This window comes from Miniopterus schreibersii, assembly GCF_964146895.1.
Source record: "Miniopterus schreibersii genome assembly, chromosome: 22".
Classification (NCBI taxonomy): domain Eukaryota; kingdom Metazoa; phylum Chordata; class Mammalia; order Chiroptera; family Miniopteridae; genus Miniopterus; species Miniopterus schreibersii.
In genome coordinates this window covers 2974799-2991154 of record NC_138124.1, presented here as the reverse complement: position 1 = coordinate 2991154, position 16356 = coordinate 2974799, and the positions used below count along the sequence as shown (strand labels likewise).

At 43.3% G+C, this 16356-nt stretch overlaps 1 protein-coding gene across 1 annotated transcript in view; it reads right to left on the bottom strand.

Annotated features, from left to right (window-relative positions):
• Positions 1 to 12232, bottom strand: part of CERS3 (ceramide synthase 3) — a 61612-nt gene extending 49380 nt beyond the window's left edge. Inside the window, exon 1 of the mRNA XM_081124655.1 lies at positions 12154 to 12232. The gene's annotated coding sequence lies outside the window, so the exon portion shown is untranslated. The remainder of the gene's footprint in view (positions 1 to 12153) is intronic.
• Between the last annotated feature and the right edge of the window lie 4124 nt (positions 12233 to 16356).

Genomic DNA, 16356 nt, shown 5'->3' with positions numbered 1-16356 from the left:
CATATACAAAAGCTAATAGCTGATTTGAAGGAAGGCAAGTTTGTTACCTACATAAAACTTATCACAGCCTTTTATACATACACACAAGGCTAACCAGTAGAATCTTTGGTATTCTAACAGTTTCAAAGAAAATAAAAAAGATTCTCCCTTAGTCAATAGGAAGACGGGCTCTTGAGATCCACATATGAACTAACTTTAGATTCTGCAGGTAATGAAGATAAGACAGAAATGCCATTTCAGGAGGCACAATTCACCAAAATGTAATTCCTCTGGTGCCTCTTTGCCTTTTTGGAGACTCTGGCTTATTTCTGGCCTGGGCACTAGTTCATAGGGATAGCCAGAGCCCAGCTGAGGCCCAAGAGAGAGGTGACTGTGGAAGTTTACTTAGACTGATAACATGGATAGAAACTTGAAGAAAAACTGGTAGGACTGAGGTCAGAAGAACGTGAGGCAAAGCCAAGCATAGGTAAATCTTAGAAAAATGCAAATCCTAGGGTTCAAAGGAAAGAAGTCCAAGACCATGGGGAGGAAACCCATGAGAAAGCTACATAGAATTGATAATAATTCTTCTTTGAATTAATAATTTCAAAGGTGGAATTCCATCCCCACCGCTTTGGGTTTTTTTTTAAGTTTAGAAGTCTAAAATGTAAATTAATAGCTGGGTAACTAGGCAATGGTATTGCAATGAACAGAAATTTTAACCCAATTAGCATCACGTCAGCACTTCCTTTCCAATTGCTCTTAAATATTTTGCTCTTCTCCACCAAGTCATTCCATGCAAACTCTCCTCCCCTGCCTGGTGAGTCACACATCTGGCTTCACAAATTACTCTGTTATTAGTCTCAGTCACAAGTGAGTAATGTATGCAAAAGCAAGGGAGTTGGGAACCTCTCTGCCAGTGACTCACAGAGGAGCCCGAGGCGAGGCCCTGATTCTGTCTCAAGTTCTCCCATTTGAGAGACCAGAGGATTGGCTTCCTGTCTGCAAGACTGGCTCCTGTGCACCACTGGGCAACTCCTGAAGGTGCTGCAGGAAATTTCCTGTCATTTAGTCCCAGGTAAAAAGGATCAGTAAGACTACCCTACAAACTGCAAACCCATAGTTGATGAACAAAATTAAAAAGAAAAAAGAGCCCGGCTGGGTGTGGATCAGCGGTTGAACATCAACCTAGGATCCAGGAGATGGAGGTTCGATTCCCGGTCAGGGCACAGGCCTGGGTTGTGGGCTCGATCCCCAGCCAGGGGCCTGCAGGAGGCAGCTGATCAATAACTCTCTCATCATTGATGTTTCTCTCTCCCTCTCCCTCTCCCTCTCCCTTCCTCTCTGAAATCAATAAAGATATATTTTAAAAAGGAAGAAAAAAACAAAAAAACCAATGCAGTGCTTTACACACCACTCAGGTAGCTCACTGTCTTTCAAACAGCTGAAAGAACTGTGGCCCCGGAGTCAGGAAGCCCAGGTTTCCAGGACAGCCCTGGAACTTAACAGCCAAGTGGTCTTGGGCAACTCAATTTCTCCGAATTTTCACTTGCTCATCTGCTGTTAATTCAACCTACTGCAAAGACCTGTTGTAGGTGTGTGAAACTACCTGAACGCAATGAAGTGCTGGTCAGTGTCAGATAGTAATATTATCTTATTACCTTAACCTTGTTGGGTGTGGGCAAGAATCCCATGTCAGGCTGACTTAAATAATAAGATTAAATACTGAGTTTAGAAAGACTCCTCAAGAGAGAGTAATGGGACACCCTTCAGAGCTGCCTCCCCACAAGATCTCACATCGCTTGCTGCTGGTTTTATATCTTTCTCACAGTGAGGGAAGCCTACATAATCAGCACAAACTGTGCTGAGCAGAAAATTCAGAAACAAGTCCTGAAGAACTATTGCACAGTGTCCTCTAGCTTCTGCCTTTCCAACGATGAGACTCCCCTGAGGGGAGTACCCAGACAATCCCCCACAACACACTGAAATAGAATTACCAGGACAGAACACGTGGGAACCCAAGGGCTATTGGCTTATTAGAAATTAGGGTTTGGGATTCTGAATGCCCAATTCACCCCTTTCCAACTACATGACATCACGAAAGCAAGCAACTTCTTTTAAGAGTTGAACACCTCTTCAGTTAAATAGGTATAATAATTCCTATTTTTGAAAAGTCCAGGTCAGGATTAAATAACGTCATGTGTCAAAGTGCTTTATATAATGTCTGGAATATAGTTAATGCCCAATAAGCTGTGAGTCTCAGTACTGATGTCACTATTTACATTTCTGTCAATGGCACTGTGGACTCCAGGGGGCACGATGGCCAGCCACCCTTCACTGGTGTTGGTGAGGTAGCAACTTTTCTGAGGGACAAGTATTACTTGACAGGGTACCTCATCTCAGTGACAGCAGGATTTCTCACATGGTAGAACCCGTCTTGGGCAGTGTCACCACTGGAATCATTTTATGAGAGTGAGACCCACAGGAGGGTGTGTGGCCACATCTTGATCAAGAAGGAATTTGGAACATCCATGTCACTCACAGTTGAAAGGGGGTGACTTACTTTTAGGGAAGGACTTGGGGTTACTAAGGTACACTGATGAAGCAAGCCGCACATTGTAGTATTTTTAAATATATGCTTACGTAATGTTTAAGGGCAGGGCTTCCTGTGCTACAGCCTGCTGCCCCCGCAGAATGAAGCATCCCTTGGAAAAGTACGAGGTGACAAAGATGCTCCTAATCAGATAGGGTGGGGTGCAGTGGACCTGAGAGCCTACAGTAGTGGGCAGGGAAGAGGTAAAGGTGGGCAGGAAAATCACCTCAATTACACGTTCTCAATGGCTTTCTTCTTTTGCTCTGAAATCATAAAGTTAGAACAATAAAAGGCCAGATTTCCCTCTGGCGAGAACTGCTAGCACTGAGCCAGGCACCTGCTGGAGTTGTGACTGTTTTCTCCCCTGAGCAAATAAAGACGGGTCATCTCCCTTCCTTGGCCAGGGCAGCTGCTCCCCATGTCCACTGACAATACCCTTACTATTTTTATTCACCAAGAGAAAACAACCGATAAAATCTCAAAACTGAAAAGAACTAGTCATTCCTGTCCAGCCTCTATCTAATGCAAAAAGCCCCTTAGAGGAAAAAAGAAGTCCAAGGCCAGGTTTTAAGCAGATGGGGGAGAGACAAAGACATAGAGAGACACAGGGTATCTAAAAAGTCTGGAACATTGAGAAAATGTTTCATTTATTCATGACACTTTTTTTGGATTAATGGTTAAATCTATGGTTTTAAATTTTGTGTGCAAAAGTGTCTGGAAGAAAAAATACCTCCTGAATATACTGTATGAAAATGTAACATAAAAATAAAAATGTCCCTAGGCTTTTAGGCTTTCAAACATACATCTTCCCAAAGCAGTATCCTTAAGTTTCTATCTAATATGTATTTATAGGATTTTCATTTCAGTCTCTCTAATGCGGATTAGATGCTGTGAATCAGAGGAAACACTGTGCTCACTACAGCAAGGTCAGCGTCACATCTGGCACAGTCACCTCTCTTTTCCCCGGGGAGGAAGGTCGAACTGCACCACTGTGACTTTCCACTTACTCCTCTATTGATTCTGATTTGGGGTCTATAAAGTTCCTAAGCCTCCTTTCTAAAATTTCTTCTTCTTTATACCAAGACTTATTGGATATTTCCTCAAATTTTTTCTGCCAAAAAATACAGTTGGCAGAAGTGCTCCTATGGATGACGAGTCCGAATGTTGTGAAGGGAACCATGTGTGAACATAGAGAGGACAGCGATGGAACTGCCGCTGGGCTGACCACAGGGCAGAGCACCAGCTCCATGTGCTAAGTGAGGGGATTCGGATTCCTCTGTGTCACTCAGGTGAGTGGCATTTAGATAGAAATGTCTCAAGGTTGATCTAAAAGAAAGGAATGAGCTGAAAGAAAGTGAACAAAAGGATCGTATGATCTTAACTCCAAATATCCTAAATATAAGTATTGCCTAAAATAGACGTGAGAGAGACACCACTCTAAACCTATGTCAATTCTCTTCAACACACCCAGAGGCCCCTATCTGAGCCTCAGTGGAGTCCTTTAGTGCCCCGGGGGGGGGGGGATGAATTACTTCTCTTCCCTGTCGAGTGAGGACGTTTCTCAGTAAAATTTCCCTTCTGCTAGTTTATGAGGTTGGGAACCTTATGAAATCTAAGCTGCTTCTACCTCTGCCACGCTGTTAGGTGGGCATTTGGGGAGCGTGGTGGAATTTACATAATCCACAGCAGTTCTGAAAAGGCTCAGCCTCTGTCACTCTGTCATGAGACCACTGAGTAGCAGCACCTGTGTGCCAAGGGCACTAACCTTGCCCAGAAGCAGCCCACCCTTACCCCGGCCTTGTTTTAGAAGACCTTACTGTGGCCGCCCTCTGGCCACACCTCTCTCCCATGGGCTGAGGAGTCCATAGGCCCAAGGGGACATGCCCCCTTTGTAGACTTGCTAGGGGTACCTAGGACTCCAGAATTTCCTGCCCAAACAGCTCTGAGCCCATTTCCAAGGTCAGCATGGATGCTTCTCCAAGTCTGTCCTCCTAAAAGTGACAGCACAGTGCACTTGCTTTTAGGCCTAGGGATGGCCAAAAGGAGACTGTTGGAGAGGGGAAGAGAGGACCCACACTTGGACACATACACAGGGTGTCTGTACATAGGGGTACTGGGCTTGTAGCTGAGTAAGACAGGACTAAGCGGGGGGGAGGGAAAGGCTGACGGCCAGATGCGTCCATATGTATTCTTGCCCTGGGCCTCACCACAGTAGGTCTGCAACCCTAGAAGTCTCAGGAATTCTGGGAGCCAGGGATCTGTTCAGTGTGTGCAGCCATGAGAGAGGCTGGCAGCACGACCAAGACAGAAATCCTCATGTAATCCCCAACTGTCCAGCTGAACCACTCCTTCCCAGAGAAAGTGGCTTCCTGGTCAACAAGAAGCAGTTCTCCACTCTGGCTTACCGATGCTTTGTAGTCCTCCTTACCACTTCACTATACTCTCACCTGACTAGAAAGTAGACAGGGGAAATACATTTGCAAAACTTTTGGTAAGAAGGTGCAGAAAATTATAGGCTAAAAGGGGGATAACTAGACATGCCTGGGTCATGAACCCCTTCTCAGTGCTTTGCTGGCCAGTAGGAATTGGTTACGTTGGAAGGGTGGAGACATGGGGCAAAGCCCCGCCGTCCATGTAAGCAAGACCCACTGGTACAGAAGAAAGTTTAAGAGCTGTGATTCAGATGACCGGTGGTACTGACATCTGGTTTTGCTGTTGAAAATTGAGAATAACAACACTCCTTTTTCACAGACCATTACAAAAATAATGAGATGATTAAAATGATAACTAACAACTATAAGTCAGATCACAATTTACAAAGTTTCTTTTGCAAGCATTAACTCATTGAATCCTCACAAAGATAGTGACTATAAATACCCTCAGGTAAATTTACAGGTAAACAATACAATTTAGAGGGATCAAGTAACTTGCTCAAACTGACACAGAGCCACACTCAAATGCAGGCACTGAGGGCAAAAATGCTACTTCTCTTTCCAAGACTTAATTTTGCTCCCCTCACATCAATATTTGTGAACATGCTTTGTGAATGGCTCCTCTCCACACATATGATCGTACTTGATCATCTGGGATGCTTTCGAAGAAATGTGATTTTGAAAGTTCTCTGACAGGTGAGAGACTGGAAGGTGGAGACCTACAGGACAGAACCAACCCTTCCTTCCAAACTGAGCGCAGGTGTTGGGGGACAGGAAGGAGAAAGGTGAGGGTGTGCCCAGAGCACAGATGGCAAATACCACCTAAGACTGCGAGGCTCTTCACCACCTGGTGAAGACTTTCATGAACTATCTCCCCTTTCGAAAGGAAAAGGCTAGGAATCTACAGTATTTCACAGGCAGTAAAATGGTACTTGCCTGGCCCAAGCACCACTGCTCCTCAGAACAGGAAAAACAGTACCATGTGATAAACTTTTGAGTTGCAGATGTAATTTTCCAAGATCACAATGAAGAAAACAAAACAGAGGTAAAATAAAATGTAAATAATGATAATTATCTTGAGCATATATGATAGCTCACTACCAACAAACTCAGGTACAGTGTATATACATATATGTGTGCGTGTATATAAAGTGTCACGTTTCCTTTCACAACATCCCTGCAGAAGCAGAAAAGGGAAAAGTAATTAGTAGACTATACAATTATACCCACAGGTTTCCTTCTACCTAGAAAACTTTAAGTCAGACTTACAGACCAGTGGTAGAACTTGGTGCTGGTTGAATTGGGCCAACCAATCAGCTTTGTTTGACCTGCATAGTGTTTTAAAACAACTCGAGTAAACATTTAAAATTAAAAAATCATAGCCCTAGCTGGCTTTGCTCAGTGGTTAGAGCATCAGCCAGTGGGCTGAAGAGTCACATTTTAAAAAGTAAAAAGAAACAAATTAATTTTAATAATATATTGTATTTAACCCAATATATCTACAATATCATTTTAACATGTGATCAATATAAAAATTATTAAATTTTGAATTCTTTCTCTACAGTAAGTTTTCCAAATTTGCTGTGTGTTTATACTTAGAGCATGTCTCCACTGGACTACCAAATTTCAGGGACTCAATAAACACAAGGAGCTAGCAGCTACCATATTGACAGTGCATATCTATAAGTTATACTGTTTTACCTGTTACAGCCACATTAACATTTAGAGCTATATAAGTTTTGAGGTTAAAATCAGGATTTATTGTTTTCCATATGACACTCAAATGTCCAACCTTTCCTTATAGTACTAATAGGGTCCAAATATGTGGAGATTTATTTCTGGAATCTCTAGTTCATTCTGTCAGTCTATTGTGCCTTTGGCTTTAGTAACTTTTTCAATTGATTTGAGAGAGAGCAAGGGAGTGAGAGAGAAAGAGAGAGGGGGAGAGAGAGAGACAAAGAGACAGAAAGAGAGAGAGATTTGTTGTTCCACTTATTGATGCATTCATTGGCTTGATTCTTGTATATGCCTGACTGGGGGGGGGGGGCTGAAACCGCAACCTTGGCATATCGGACGATGCTCTAACCAACTGAGCCACCTGGCCAGGGCCTTGCTTTAGTATTTTTTTTAAGTTTGCTAATTGATTCTTATTTTCAGCCAGTATTGAAAACCACTATCAATGGATCACAAAATTAACTCATAGGTCATGACCAGAGATTTTCTAGAGTGGAATGGGACAGAAGAGAAAACATCAATATATATCAAGTATTGTTTTGTGAAACTTTTTTTCAGTTAGTGCCTGTGTGTGTGTGTGTGTACGCGTGCGTATTGGAAGTTGGGATCTAAAAAGTATTTCTTGCCACTGGTGACAGTCAAAAAAAGTTTGAAAACCACGGTAATAGTATAATCAGTAAAACAATTACTTAGGAAAATTCAACTTGCATATTATTTTACAGCCATTATCTAGAAATGCTCTGAAGCTTTACTCTTCCACAGCTGGATGTGGACCAGAATTCACATAAAGCAGATCCTGCTGGAAACAAGTCAGGGAAAGCCGGTTACAGCGAATGCAACAGAAGGAGCTCATTAGGAGACCCTGCACCTTTGACCCCCAGTGGAATATGATGATGAGCCCATGATGTGAACATCACAACTAAAAATCGTTAATCTGCACAATTTGGGATTTGTTCAGCATCAGCATATTCTAAGTTTTTAAAGTTTAAATCAGATGTTAAACAAAAATCAAACTTGAGGGGAAGAAATCGAAGCAAATTTAGTTATTAAATGATATCAAGTAATCTTCATTATTGAAAACATGTTCTCAGAATTTTTGTATGAATCTCAACATGATTACTTTATTGTTCAGCCTGAGTCAGGATCAATCCAACCAACAGGTATATGTTGACTATCCACTAAAATACATAGGTCTGGCAAAGGAGCAAAATAAAAGAAATGGACCTTGTTTTCGCATACAGTATCTACAGAATATAAATGGGTTAAGGTGTGTGACTTTTTCTAAGTATTTCATTTGGGAACATGCAGATAGTAAATGAAAATGATTTCAAACCTCTTAATGTAATATCTCTTCAAATAACCTAAACATACACTCTAGGTTGAATTCTATCATTTTTCCTTTAATGAGAAATGTATTTGGTGATCATTTTACAATATATACAACTATCTAATTATTATGCAACATCCGAAATGAATATAATGTTATAAGTCAATTATATCTTGATTAAAAGAAAACTATTTCCATTTCTCCCTTTCCAGTGCTGGTGACCACATGTCACGTGTTTCAGAGGACACAGCTGCAGGATGGAAGAAGACAGCACAATCTACGGCAGGAGAAGAAATAAACCTTCGCTGCACACACACAAAAGTAGGTATCTTTTGGTTCTGTTTTATACGGCGCATGTGCACATGAATGTGTGTGCTCGCGCCTGTGATGTGTGTGTGTGTGCACCAATCCCAAGCAGAGGTATTTGGAAATTTTGGTGGATATCTTAGTTTCCTGGTATTTCCTGAAGATATAATTCAGGAAACAATAAAAGGAAACTTTCCATTGAATTAGAACTTCTGTAAACCAAACATCAGCTATGTGTTAGGCCTCCAGTCTGTTCAGTTTACTCTCCTTAAGAACGTAGCACAAACCCCCTCCATAAACTCTCCAGTAACCAAGTGGGAAAAAATAAAGAAGGAATGGTAATGAAAATGAACCAAAACCTTTTAACTTTGTATTTGAGCAACATGTAAATACTTATAGTCTGAGAAATTTTAAATTCTCATACTTGGGAAAGATGAAATGTGTCTCAAAGTCAAATCTTTTTCTCACTAAAGCCATCATCTGTTTATTCACGGGTTTCTCAGACTTTAAGGTGAAATAATAATGAAATTTGGAAATAATTTTAGCTGTTTTAAAAGCACAGTGATTGCTGAAGTCTATTTACAATCAAACATCTGTCCACCATCAACAGAAAGCCAGTGGAGAATTTTGGCTGTCACAGTGTTGTACAAGGTCAAAGATTCTGAATCTCTTCATTCACTTGCCATTTGAGGTTTTATACCTAAGCCCTAATTAATTTTAATTGGGACTTTAGCTTAGTTTATGTTTTCATCATTTAAAATCCCTGCTAGCCCTAGTCAGTTTGTTTCAGTGGTTAGAGCGTCAACCTGTGGACTGAAGGGTCCCAGGTTCTATTTTGACTAAGGGCATGTACCTCGGTTACAGGCTTGACCCCCAGCCCTAATCAGGGAGAGAGTGGAAGGCAAGTGTCTCACACTGATGTTTCTCTCTCTCTGTCTCTCCCCCTTCCATTCTCTCTGAAAAGCAATGGAAAAAATATCCTCCAGGGAGGATTTAAAAAAAAAAATTCCTGCTACCAGACACAATCTTAAAGCAATATGTATAGTATGACCCATAAAATGATGATGTTGATTGTTGCATAGGGCTTGGGAAAATAAGTCCTGCTACTTTGGAGTGTCTTTCACGGTGCCAATTGTTTGGTCTGTCTAGGGCTGACACAAAGATTTCTTCAATCATTCTGGGTCCACCAAGTAAATGAAACAACAAATTTGGGCTGTGTGCCCGAGCCTGTTTGGCTCGGTGGTTGAAGCATTGGCCTGTGGACTGAAGGGGCCCAGGTTTGATTCCGACTGAGGGCACGTGTCTTGGTTGCAGGCTCGATCCTGTGTGCGAAAGGCAACCAATCGATGCATCTCTCTCACACCGATCTCTCTCTCTCTCATTCTCTCTCCCCCTTCCACTCTCTGAAAAGCAATGGAAAAAATATTCTTGGGTGAGGATTTAGAAAAAAAAACTGGGGTTGTATAAGACCAATAAGGTCAGTGTAGGTGTTCCCAGGAAAAGGAAGACACACCGTACTTGCTCCCAGCAGGAGCTTCCCTGGGCTCCTCCCCCATCTCTCCGTGAGGATCTACACTTCACCAGGAGTCAAAGTTAGGGACAGGCTGTCAACACACTGCTCTTGATGCCAACTGGCCTACTTGATAAGCTTGACTCCAGGCTTTTAGCCAGTTAATAAGTCAATCATATGTGTCTCAAATCCATCTTTTTAAAGGTGTATTATCTCCAGTTAAATCTTTGTACTGTACCCCTAAAGTCACAGTGAGGACGCCTTGGAACACCCAAGGCTGCTGTGTAGATGGGCTGCCTGCTGGGGCCCAAGGTAAATAAATGGTTGCCACGCTACGCTCTCTGTTCCACGAGGTCTGAGAGCCAGACCCTCCTCTCATGTGTACCCTGCTGGCAACCCTTCTGCTATGACTTTGGGGACCCAGGAAAACTCAGATGACGTGTGTGTGTGTACACTGACTTATGACTCTGCAATAATCAGCATAAGAAGCTGGCTTTTGAAGAAGAAGCATCTGATGTTTTTGCTTTTGTGCCCCATTTTTCTCCGCTTTGGGGACTCTTAGCATAGGATGTTCACTACCCTGATGCAGAGGCTGTATCAAAGTGGGCTCCGCTTCCCCATGAAGGATCTCAATAATCACAAGTGATTTTCAAAGAAAGTTAGTCACACTCTGATATAATAAAGCATCAACACATGAATAGAGAAGTGAATGCTGATGGAGAGTGTGCCGCTTCTCATTCAGGAGGCGCTTTGCATGCCTTGTCTTTCTGTTCCTTATAACAAACAACCCTGTGTGAGAGACCTTATCATAATCACCTTATAGATAAGGTGTGAAGAATTTCACAGACGTGCCTAGGTCACAGAATTAGTAAGCAGGAAGCAGGGATTCAAATCTAGATCTTTCTGCCTTTCTAGCCCATGTTCTGTCCAGCACACCATGCCTTCACCCGAACAGTACAAGCAGGTTATAGACTTACTTTTTGGTCTTTTGCCATGATACCAAGTTAGCATATTATTATGGCCTCCTTCACAGGATGAGGCCTCTGTGAAGGGCCGATGGAATGGGTTAGGAATGTGGAAGGCTCCGGTCATATGGATCTCTGGGTGCAGAAAAGCAGCAGAGTTCTGGCTTCCTCCCTTCCCTGCTATGCCTCGATAAATCTCACTCAGCCCAAACTTCCTCATCTGAAAACTGCATGAGTTTTATCTCATTGAATTAAATAGAAAAATGCATATATGCACAGCAATAATTCAATAAATGTAGATTAATGCTAACCCAGAATTATCTTCAAACTTATGTAAATTAATCTGATTGCTTTTAGGAAAGGAATATTTTTAATAGGAAGAGTCTACAATTATTATCTGTATGAACATATGCCTCTTTTCCCTTTAAAGAATTTGCTCCTTTGGCCAGGAATTCTACTGATGAAATTTTAAATGGAAACCTCGCTTTAAAAAAAAAAGGCGTGTGGGGGGAGAGGAATGAAAAGGTGCTGTATGAAGTCTGAGCCCTCACTTGTGGTAGAGAAGGCACTTGAATATTATGGATTAATGAATAAATTAATATCCACCATCTGGTGAATCCCAAAGGTTTCTTTTCGTTGCTCTGTGTAAGGATGTTTAGGAAATAACATTGCTTAAAAAACAACCTTGCTAAACGTGTTCTTGGGATAGAAAAAATAAAGTTTTGTTTTGTTTCTCTCCACAAGGCTGGCAGTTTGAGAGCTAATCAGCTAATATCTTCTAGAGAAGGCACTGAAATTATTCCCTCAAGACAGAGCAGCTTAGAAAAGTTTACCACTGTGAGGTGAACGAAGAACCCTGCCTTGTTCCAAACTGAAGACGTTCTGGAATAGTCAGAAATGGCCTGTGCCATGCCACCTGGAAATCTGTGCTCATGGTTTCATTTCACTGAAAGTCAAGGCTTTCCTAACAAACCAAGCTGTGCTGGCTGGGCATCAGCTTCACGGGATTTCACTCTCCAGACAATTCTCCCTTCCCTTCGATGGATCAGTTTAAACTCTCCGAACAGCCAGTGACACAGGTCAGAAGTAGAAGCTTGGATGCCACACTACTAAGACAATCTGAAGTAAAACTCACAGAGCAAAGTGATTCAAATCCCTCTTTTCTGTCTCTCTCCCAGAATATAAGGCCAAAATGAGCATTCTGATCCCCCTTCTTTTTCTCTCTCAAACACACAAAACACACAGTCAAGGGCACCTTGGTTTGAAAGCTCTCAAACAGTAACTAACATCGACGAAATGGTGCCTACCTTTCTGAAACTTCAGTCCACAAAAGGTGCCCCCAGCCTGAGCAGTTGGAGCCGGACTGCCAGCGTTGCAGCCAGGTTCCTTCTCATCAGGGAGCAGCGCTCCTCATCTCTGCGTGAGCGCTGAAATTCTTTCAGAGACCCACCCTCCAAAGTTGCAAGTCAAGATTTCTGACTGAGGGCGATCAGTGACGTGAGGCAAAGCTACTGGATGGCACCTTCAGGTTCTTCCTGATGGGATGTCCTTTCCTGTTTCACCACTGGGAGAGGAGAATACTGGAATTCAGTCAGACACGGAATTACAATTAATTGCCCCATCGTTGTTGCGTCCCGGGGCACACAGATATTAGGCAACTACTGAACAGGATGGTCTTGCTGTCTGCATTGAAAGGAAGGGGTTATGTGGTGGAGAGAAACCTGAAACACTGTTGACAACGTGCTATCACTGGGCTGGTAGGACAGCCATAGTACTCTCAAGAAGTCTGTGAGTACTGGCAGGGCTTTGTGTTAACTAAACCACCGTTGCCACCCCCCACCCCCACCCCGCCACGAAGGTCATGCACAGAAGTGTGTCTCTTTCCTAGCCATTGAAGCTTTTTTGAACCACATAACCAAAAAAAAAAATAAAACAGCCTGTCCATCTTTCCTTTTTAGAAGAGCCAGATGTAATTCTCTTTTTTTCTGTTTGTGCCAGGTTCAAAGAAACATCATCACAGACAATGAAAGACAAACCTATAAGCAGCAGGATATAAATGTGCTATCTGCTCGAGGTACTTCAATTTCAAAGGCAAGCGTGCCTGTATTTTATAATGTTTATTTAAGATGGTGCAACTTTTGGGGCCGTTTTCACTTTCTCTCTCCTGAAGATGAAACGACTTCAGGTGCCCTGGGAGAAAGAGAGCTTCAACAAGTTGGTTCCTGTACCCCTGGTAAACCAAGCCTGGCCTCCCAGGAGGCAGGCAGCACCGCCCACTCCAAGCCGGATTCAGAGCTCTTCTCATTGGCTGGCTTGACTGCTGAAAGACACCTTTCTTCTTCTGTCAGCTAATAGATGACAGCAAATTAAAACTTGACCAGAGGCAGAGAAGGGGAAACGCCAGGTTCAAATTCTTTGAAACTCCAGTTTCTCAAATTTCGCTAATGAATTTAGTTCAAAGAAGGATTGTTAAAGGCTCTTCACTCAACACTTGTTCACTCGACTCTTCCTAGTCTGTTTTTGCTCTCCGCAGACTTTCTTTTTTCTCTTAAGCAGTGTATAAATTTTAAAACTCATCTGGCAGGACGGCTAAACTTGCAGTCACTAGTGTGGTGGGTTGTGGTGCAGACCCTCATCATATCGTACCAGGAGACTGCAGAATTGCCTGGTCTTTCTGACCCCAGGCTGTCCATTTCTAGTCCATTCTCCTCCAACTGCACCTAAGTTACCTTCCTAATTCAACGTTTTCCCTTTATCATGTCTTTCTCCCCTGCTGACGGAGCTCTACCAGCACCTTTTCCCTATAGAGTTCCCTAGCATGGGAGGCAGCCTGGTTGCAACCCAAGCTTCCAGAATCTCCTTTTGCCCCATCCCACTACCTTCCAGGCAAAACAGACAGACAGCTCCCGTGCCCTTCCACCGGCGGCTCTCTGCCTTCCCTGCTGATGGAAGCCTGACTGCCCTGCCATGTTCCTCAGCTCTCAGCCCTCCCTGTTCTGTGTTTACACCTACATTACAACACTTACTCCATATTCTAACTTAACTGGTTTTGTATCTGCTTCCCCACTACACTGGGAATCCTTCTGGGACATGCCTTAGGCATCTTTCTATCCCTGGAGCTTAACATAGTGCCTCGCTGTCCAACACCTGTCAAACATTTAGCACCCTCAGTCGTTCAATGTTTGAGAGGTATTGGACATGCAGCACTCACTTTCACTCCAGGGATATCTGGGGAAGAGAAGACCGCTGAACTCTATTCTGGATTCCCTGTCTCAGAATTAAGCAAGCCAAAAGAGTAATTGTAGAACCATGTTTTTTTGTTTTAGCCATTTGTATAATTAAATACATGTCATTTACCGATGAAATGGAATGTTCAAATCCAGTATGAAGTATTTGTACATAGCTCAATATGTCCTCTATCATCAAATGCAGATTGCCATCAGCTGTATTTCCTGAATCAGTGTCAGGGTGCAGCTCCTCCCCATTCTTCAGGGACAGATGTAAAACTTAACCTGTTGGACACCCGATGCAGCAGGGACAACAGCTAGAGAAATGAAAGTGGGGGATTCTGAAGGCTTGCTAGCTGCGGCTTGGGGGAGCTGTCTCAGTCCGGGAAGGCAGAACCTGGTAGTTTCAACATCTGTGCTCCCTTTATCCAACACTGGGCTTGCAACTAAGTAAATTAAATACTCCATGTGCTTTGAATGGATTTCTATGAGATCAGCACTTACATAGGTAGGAAGAAATAGAAGGTAAAAGGGAGAGGAGTGAATAAATATGTGAGTTGTCAATACTGTGTTATGTGTGACAAGGTAATGAGGAAACAAAACGCCCCTTATCCATCCAGCCAGCATTCATTTGGCAGGTCTTACATAAGGCGTTTGAAATACAAAGATGGGCACAGTGTTTCTAACCTCATGGAGATTACGGTCTATCTTTTCCTTCCTGCTCCTGTTCTCCTTCCTGTCCCATACCCTACATGCCACCTTCCAACAAAGAACTGGGAGAGCTGCTCGGCTAACCCAACAATGGGTACCCCTCTCCATGATGTCAGCCAACTAAGACTCATTCCCATGAACAAGACACTCACCCCTCTGCCTCTTATTGGCAAAAGACATGGTTACTCCAGAGGGCTTGAGGTTGAGAGTGAGCACATGAGGGATTGTGGCTGTTGGACAGGCTTGGTCACTCTTTGGTTATTTCCACACCCTCTTAAAGTGGAGCTCTAAACCAAAGGCATTTCCCCCATCAGTTGCTTTTCGTGGATGCCACTGAAGCATCCATGGTGACCAGAAAATCCCGGTGCAACTAAAAGTGGTATTGAGACCCCAATCCTTGGGGGGCTGTTTTCCTTTCTGGTCTCTGAGGTCGGGCTGTCCTCCTGCCTGCCAGGTTACCAGGTAATCTTAAAACACAGCCCTTGCCCTAGCGGGTTTGGCTCAGTGGTTAGAAAGTCAGCCCAGGACTGAAGGATCTTGGGTTCAATTCTGGTCAAGGGTACATATCTCGGTTGCAGGCTTGATCCCGGGCCCTGGTCGGGGCATGTGTGGGAGGAAACCAATTGATGTTTCTCTCTCTCTCTCCCTCTCTGTCCCTCTCTCTCTCTCTTCCTCCTCCCCCCTGCCTCCCTCCTGTTCTCTCTGAAAAGCAATGGAAAAAATATCCTTGAGGATTAAAAAACAAAAAAACACACAAATAAACAAAAAAACAACACAGTCCTTATCAAATTACTTCCTTGCTCCAAAATTTAGGGCTCCTTTATGCTGGTTATATTAAATATAAACGTCTATGACTATTTCCTAAACTCTCCTCCAAAATGTGATCCCCACCCAGCCTATCCCACTTTACTCTCCAATGTACCCCAATACCAATCCAATACCAATCTCCTCTTGGGCTCAGCCAGTGGCTATGCCCCCTCTGACCTTTATGCATGTGCCACCCGTGGTATCTCCTTACCCCTGCTCCACCTAGCTTTGCTTCTCAACCTTTCTCTTCCCTGAGTCTTTATGCTTATTACCCAGGTCACACCATTACCACCATTTTACAGGCAGCCCCATTCTTTAATAGTCAAGTACGAAATGCTTCTGTAATACAACTTGATCAGCTGTGTATATGTGCACAGATTCACATAAAAGTGTGTGCCCTGTCTGCACTAGGCTGTTAACACCCACGAACCCAGATCTCACCCCAGAAACACGACCAGGTTCACAGGAGACCCTCAATAAGTATTAGGTAAGGATATGATAACACTCTTTCCCTGTATGTTTTAAGCTTCTGCAGCTGCTCTTCCTCCTTCCATGGGATGTTCATTCCTTTACCACTTATTTACCAAGCACCTCCATGTGCCTGAAAGCAGAGACATCACAGTGAACAAGGCAGCTGTGGTCCCTGCTTTCTCGGTAGGTAGGGTCTTGAGTCTTGGCTGTGGCTGGAAAGCCAGGCCCGCTCTCTGAACGTGGACAGCCATTCGCTCTTGCTCTGTGGGAGTCTACCAGCCGCCAAGCGAACGG